The sequence below is a fragment of the Octodon degus genome, unplaced genomic scaffold, assembly GCF_000260255.1.
Source record: "Octodon degus isolate 3935 unplaced genomic scaffold, OctDeg1.0 scaffold00004, whole genome shotgun sequence".
Lineage (NCBI taxonomy): Eukaryota > Metazoa > Chordata > Mammalia > Rodentia > Octodontidae > Octodon > Octodon degus.
In genome coordinates, this window is record NW_004524580.1 from 26853460 (window position 1) to 26860397 (window position 6938).

The 6938-nt window shown below is 50.8% G+C and overlaps 1 pseudogene; it reads left to right on the plus strand.

Annotated features, from left to right (window-relative positions):
* Positions 1-6432: 6432 nt before the first annotated feature.
* Positions 6433-6797, plus strand: LOC101584838 (annotated as a pseudogene).
* The last annotated feature ends 141 nt before the right edge of the window (positions 6798-6938 follow it).

A 6938-nucleotide genomic window follows, 5' to 3' on the forward strand; every position in this document is an offset into this window, starting at 1 on the left:
AAACAAGACGGAAGGAAATGTGGGATTTGGGATGTCAATGAACAGGAGGATGTCCAGAGGGAAGGTGCGAAGCAGGCAGAGAGAGAAACCAGCTGGACACAGGACTGCAGAACAACCGAGCCAGGTGGCACATGCCTATAATCCCTGCACGCTGGAGCCTGAGACAGGAGGGCCACGTGGAGAGGAGCGGCTTGGCGACTTAGCCAGCCCCTGGCTCAAAGAAAACTTTCAGTGGCTATAGATGGCCAGGTGTGGCCCCTGTGCAGGGACCCGGGACTCAATTTCTAGTGCTACCAAAAACAACAACAATGGCAAGAATAATAGTAACTGAAACAGGATGGCTGTAGGAGGAAAAAAAATGGGAACTTACTGATTCTGCAGCTATCTTTGATCCAGGGAAAGGGAGGCCCCGTGCTCTTCCTGCCTGCCCAACCTCCCCCTCCTCCTCTGTCCATGGGGCCAGCTTTTCCGGGGACTGCAATCTGCCAGACTCCCAAGGCTGAGCTGAGAGTGGACTAAGTTAGTCACGGGTACCATTTCTAGCTGTCAGCAACCACCTTCTCTCTACACAGACAGAAGATGGGGGCTCTGAGGGAGGAGCGCGGGGCTTCTAGGGGACCTGCGGCAGAAGCTGCTGCCTGGTAAGGGCGAAGGCTCTGCTCGGGCTCCTGCCATCTTCCTTCCTGGTTCCTCCCAGGCGGGACAAGGATGCGCCCTGAGGAGCAGCTGCAGTGATGTTGGGGCCACGAGGAGAGGTACGGTCAGCACGCTGGCCCTGGCAGGGCAGCGCAGGCTCAGCCCAGGCACCACCTCTGTTATGGTTTGTGTCTCGTTGTCCCCCCAAAGCCTCATGTTGTCATGGGGTGAGGACTTCTAGAGTTTGTGTCAACTCATGATCCACTGGGATTATGTGTGATCCAAGGCTGGGATTATGGGTCTTAGTACTGCTGGGATTACCCATAGGTGGGTAAATACTGGGAAGTACCCATAGGTGTGAGTACTTCCTCTACCCTGGGGCAGATAATTTGCATTACAATGTAAGGTGGGAAGAGAAGCCAGCTGCTTGAGCTGCTGCTACCCTTCCCTTGCGCTCTTGCTCTTTGCCGCCACCATGAAAGGTTGCTTTCTGCTATGTGCTGCTCTGTGTTGGACCCAGCTCAGTATGGACTGAAACCTCCAGTAACTGTGAGCTAAATAAACCTTTCCTTCCTTCATTTTGAGTGTCGGGTATTTGTCCCAGCAACGAGAGAAGAGTAACTAAGACAACCTCCCTCGGAGATTTCTGTTGCATGCGATCATTAGAGTCCCCAGCTTCCAACGATCCAACCTACACTTGGTTTTCATTTTTATTTTTTAACTTTACAATGACACCCACGTGATGGGCATTTGGTACAATTTCGGCTTGTCCCAAGCTCATACTAGGCAGTATGACACTCTAGTCATGCCAGGGGACAGTGGCAAGCCACAGGTCCCAGCAACCACTTGACCACGAAGGTAAACAACCAACACCCCCTTCCTGCTGTGTTGCCAACTGTGGTGCTTAATCTGCCGTTCCTGTTAGCTCCATCTTCAATTGAATGGTATGTCAGTGGAATTGAGGATCTTCTCTATGCGTCTTTGTGATCCAACCTACTGTCAGCTGAGAGCTCTAAGGCCAAAAGCCAGGGTGGAAACACCATGCACAGGCTTTGCGAGATGTCACCATTTTTTTTTTTTTTTTTTTACAGAACCAGGGATTGAACTCAGGCCCTTGCACTTGCCAGGGAGGCATTTATTCCACTGAGCCATCTCCCCGGCCCACTTGTTTTTTAAAAAAATTAACAATGGGTAATTGAAACCTGAGCAGATTTTTTTTAAATGAGAGAACTATTTGCTGTATGAGGAATGGCCTATAAGCCTGTGAAAAGATGCTCAACTTCACAAGTAAAAGGAAAATGAAAATTGAAGTCAGATAGAGGTACCATTTATCCCCAGGATATGGGGGGGAAACAAGCAAACAGGAAAACTCGGCCTTTTCAGGTATCATTTCTGCCTTCCTCTCTGGGTTACAAATGAGATTCAAGAGGGACAGACATAGATCTTTTCTCCAAAAAAGAAGAGCGTCAACAAATTTATGGACATCCGCTAAAAGCCGCAGAGTTACATGCCCGCTGTTGATTCCCCCATTCTTCTTTGCCAATAAAATTCAATTTTGTTGTGAATAGCAACATTCACAGGCCGAAGTCATGAATCATAGAAATGCGATTCCCCTTTGCTGATGATATTTTATGCCAAGAATAAAATTGGTTTAAAAAGTAAGACTGGTTATCTGGTCCAGCTCTGGGTGAGATATCAAAAAAACTCTGTTGGGGATATTATGGTTCAGATCTAGACTGTCCCCCAAAACACTCGCGCTCCAGGTGGGGCTCTGGAGGGTGGATGGGTCACAGCGGAGCCCCATGCCCCTGGGGAACTCATGGATGAGTTCATCTTGAATGTGCGGTGTGGCCGCGAGGCGTGGCTGGAGGTAGGTCACAGAGGGTGTGACCCAAAGGGACTCTGTTGTGCCGGACTCCCCCCCCACCTGCCGCCCCCTCACTCCCTGGCCTCTGCAGGTGGGCACCCTTCCTCGGCTGGCCCTCCCACCCCTGTGTTTCTGCTTTGAACCCAGTCAGCCATGGACTGAATGCCCTGAACCATGAGCCAAATTACACCTTTCCTCCTCTAAATCGCAGGGGCCATGGATTGTGTCCTGGCCACAGGAAAGTGCCTAGTGCCGAGGTAAAGGGAACCCCTACAGTCTTCTTCTTCCTTGATGCAAGAGTCAGACCTAGGTGGGGTACAGCTCAGTGGGAGAGCATTTACCTAACATAGAAGAGGCTCTGGATTAGGTGCCTAGTGCTAAAAAAAAAAAAAAAAAAAAAAAAAAAAACACTTGGTTATTAGTGGCATTTGCCCTTCTCTTTTTTCCTTGAATGCACACATAATGCTTGGAGCAGTGGCAGCCGTTTTATGACCATGAAGCAACAAGCATGAGAATGAAATGTCAATATGCTGGGAATGGAGAGCAGAATATACAAACAGCTTGGACCTGTGATTGATTTACTCAGCAGCTGAACAAATGCCAGCAGCCATTTGCCACCAGGTTTCTTCTTATAGGGGAAAAAAAATAGCTCTATTGCTCAAGCCGGTATCAGTCAGCTTTCTTCTACTTGCAGCTGGAGGCATTCCTAACTGATGCGAACTTCTAATTTCATTTAACTTTCACAGTATCCGTATTCAGGTGTGTTACCTCCGTTTTACAAGGTGGAACCTGCCTGAGTGATTTCCTCAGGTGACAGAACTAGAGAGTAAGGTCAGGAGTTGAAGCCAGGGTAATTGCTGACGTCCAAAGTTTCCCTTCCCGTTGGTACACAGTGAGGTTCCTGAGCTGGGAGGGCCAGCATCTGCCCAAAGTCTGTCAGTGATGCGGAGCCTTCGGCCCTGCCCCAAGTACTGGCTCAGAGTGGGGGTGTGTGTCTGTCATCCCAGCACTCGGGGAGGCCGAAGCAGGAGGGCGAAAGTGGGGACTCGGCTGGTGCAATGTAACAAAATAAAAAAATAAACAAGGCCAGAGATGGGGCTTAGTGCAAAATCCCAGGGCCACAAAAATAAACAAAGATCCAAATCCACACCTCCGGCTGGTGCCTATGGAGGCTGGAGGGGACCCGGCAGCTGGGAGAAAAAGGGGAGCTGGGTCTACGGCCCTCAGCTGCCCTGGGGCAAGATTCGCACCGCGGCCCTCCAGCCCGCCCACCTGCAGCTGGGCTGGGGGTCCTTGACTCGCCCCGGGCGAAAGCTGCGCGGGCCTGGGGCGCTCATGTGCGCCCACACTCGCGCCCGCTGGAGAGCGATTGCACAGCATAACTGAGCAGTCGGGTGCACGCGCGCGGCTGTACTGCCGGCCGTCGGCTCCGCCGGGAGCGTGCACCGAGGAGTCCCAGCAAGGAGCGCAGAGCCCAGCAGAGGAGTCCCGCATTCTCTGTGCCACGCTGCCACCTCGTGGCCGCCGCCGGAAGCGCTCGCACCGCAGCACCTCGGCTGTCCTCGGAACCTGGCTGGCACCAGGCAAATGCGCAAAAATTTTGGATCTAGTTAAATCGGAAGTCCAAGCGAACGGGAGTGTCTTGGTACAATGACCGGGTTTGATGAGCGACTCCTGCGCACCATGTTGTCGTGTAGACCAAAGGGCGACACCCTTCCTGCACCCTGCGTCAAAGAGAGAACGTGCTCAGAAGACAATTTGGAAAATGAAACTACTGTGCACATCTTAGCTAAGTGGTGATCGGATTTGTTTGACTCCTTCTACAGCGTAATGCCTGTTCCTGATACTTTGGAAGTACATATTCAGTAAATAATACAGAAATAAACGTACACAAAACAAGACGTGGGTGCAAACCTTAAAGGGGGCTGGGCAAACGGAGCGCTTTCCTCGGTGTCAGCGGCATCTGAAGCACCCTGTCCCCACTCTGGCAAATTCCACACTGGGTGGGGGTGGGGGGGGTGAGCCCTTGTCCCTTTGGGATGTGAACTGTCATGTGCCCAGCACCGTACATGTCATATAATGGGTAAGGAGTGAGGAGAACGGGGAAAGAATGGGGGAGGGGGGGAGGGAGGGAGAGGATGGGCAGGGGCACCCTCACTGTAGCATTGACAAATTACAACAGGAACCATTTCTTTGATTTTGACACAGGCCTGCGTCCTCCTAACAATTAAACTGCAGCTTTGGGGACAGCTGCAAAGCATGCTCCACAATGACAACAGCCAAAGTAGTTACCGTTTACCAACATCTCATTTGGGATTAATGCAAGACAGGGCACCCCTTCACAGATGTGGAAACTGAGGCTTGAGAAGTCAGAGGACCTGCACAGTGCCACACTCCAGGCCCTTACCCCAGAGCCCAAGTTTGGCTCTCCTCACTAGGCCATATGGCCTTCTGGCAGGGCACAGTGGGGCCCCTCACAAACATCACTCGGAGACCAGGGGTTTGAACTGAGATGCCGTTCTGAGCCCTCCTCTGAAGCTCATTTTGAAGCTTTCCGTCTTTGCTGTTCTACAGCACCCGTTCGCCCACCCGTGGGAGCAGCCGCTTGCCTTGGGCACTAGCAGCAGCTTCCTGCTGGGGCCCGGATGTGCTGTCCCAGGCCCAAGTCAGAGCCCTGCAGGCCTCTGCTGAGTCATCCATCTTTCCTTCTCAACACACACACACACACACACACACACACACACACACCCCTCCATGAAAATACTACTGCTTCTTCAAGAGTTTTGGAGGAACACCCATGTATGAAGCTGTAACTGGGGCCCAGAGAACAACCTGCCTGCTCCCTCGCCACACTGTCCCCACCTGCCCCATCACCAACAATCTACATTTTGGCTGCCCCACTGGCCCCTAAGCCCCTTCCCATCAGAAGGACGTGAACTAGTTAGCTCCTCCTCCAGACAGAAAGCTCAGAGACCAGCCAAGACGAATCTAGACAATTCTTAAGCCAGTCACGGTCACACAACTCTGTCTAAACACTGGGCCAGGACTGATTTATTGGTTTGAAACCAGATCTCCTCGGAATACATCATCCTCCCAGACACAGGCTTGTGGACACAGTCTGGGGATGGCAAATTCCCATCCACGTGCCCCTGGGGTGTCACAGAGACAGTGATAAAAGAGCCTTCTTTGAAAAACTGAGGAGACCGTCTGTCGCCGGCTGGTTCTGAAGGATTTGGCTGCTGACTCCCATAAAGCCCTCATCTTGTATCACCTTGTCATGTCAATTTTCAGGTTCTGAATTTCCTTCTTCCCTGAGGGCAGGAACAGACCCTTACTTACAAATTGATCAGTGGTTCTTACCCTTTTCAAGATATAGGATCTGTGGGGGTCTTGAAGGGCCCAATAAAATAACTCTTTGTGTTCCCTTTTGAATTCCAAGTTGAATAGTGAGATAGCTCAGCAGGCTAAAGCGCCTGCTTAGGCAAGCTTAGGCAGGCGCAGGGGACCGTGGTTCAATTCCTAGCAACACGTGCTATGCCAGCTCCACCCTCAGGGTGGCTGTGCACACCAATAAATAGATAAAATTTTTAAAAAGTAAGACTCAAAAGTTATAATGATGGGGTCAGCCAAACAGCTCAGCGGATTAAAGCACCTGCAAGCAGGCTCAGGGCCCTGCCGTGCCGGCCTTGCCTCCGGAGCATGCTGAGAGGGCGATTGAGACTGGGCGTGGTGGTGCGCACCTGATATCCCAGCTCCTGGGAGGCTGTAAACAGGCAGATCACTATGAGTCCGATCTAGTAGTGAGACCCTGAACACCCTGTAAACTCTTCCCTAAAAAAAAAAAAAAAAAAAAAAAAAGTTTAAAAAGAAGGGGCCAGGGAGATGGCTCAGTAGAATAAGCGCTTCCCACGTTGTAGTCCCGTGAGACCATGTCAGGCGACACAGCCATGGAGCAGGCAGCTGAATATGTCCCAGAGAAGGTGAAGAAAGCCGAAGAGAAATTAGAAGAAAATCCATATGACCTTGATGCTTGGAGCATTCTCATCCGAGAGGCACAGAATCAACCTGTAGCCAAAGCACAGAGACTTACGAGCGCCTTGTTGCCCAGTTCCCCAGTTCCAGCAGATTCTGGAAACTATACATTGAAGCAGAGATTGATGTTTTATTTTACTTTTTCTTATATAGCATCTGATAGGAATTGTAGCATACACATTATAGTGATAGAAAACAAGTTAGGAACATTGCACAACTAGGACAAGGAGGATTTAAAATGTCTCTTGTCCTTATTTTGTAAAATAGGTATGAAGGAATAATTAAAATGAATTTTTGAGGCCTGGTGAGATGGCTCATTGGTCTAAAGCACGTACTTAGAACAAGCTTAGCAAAGCACAGGGACCGCGGTTCAATCCCCCAGCACCACATGCCAGCCAGCCCC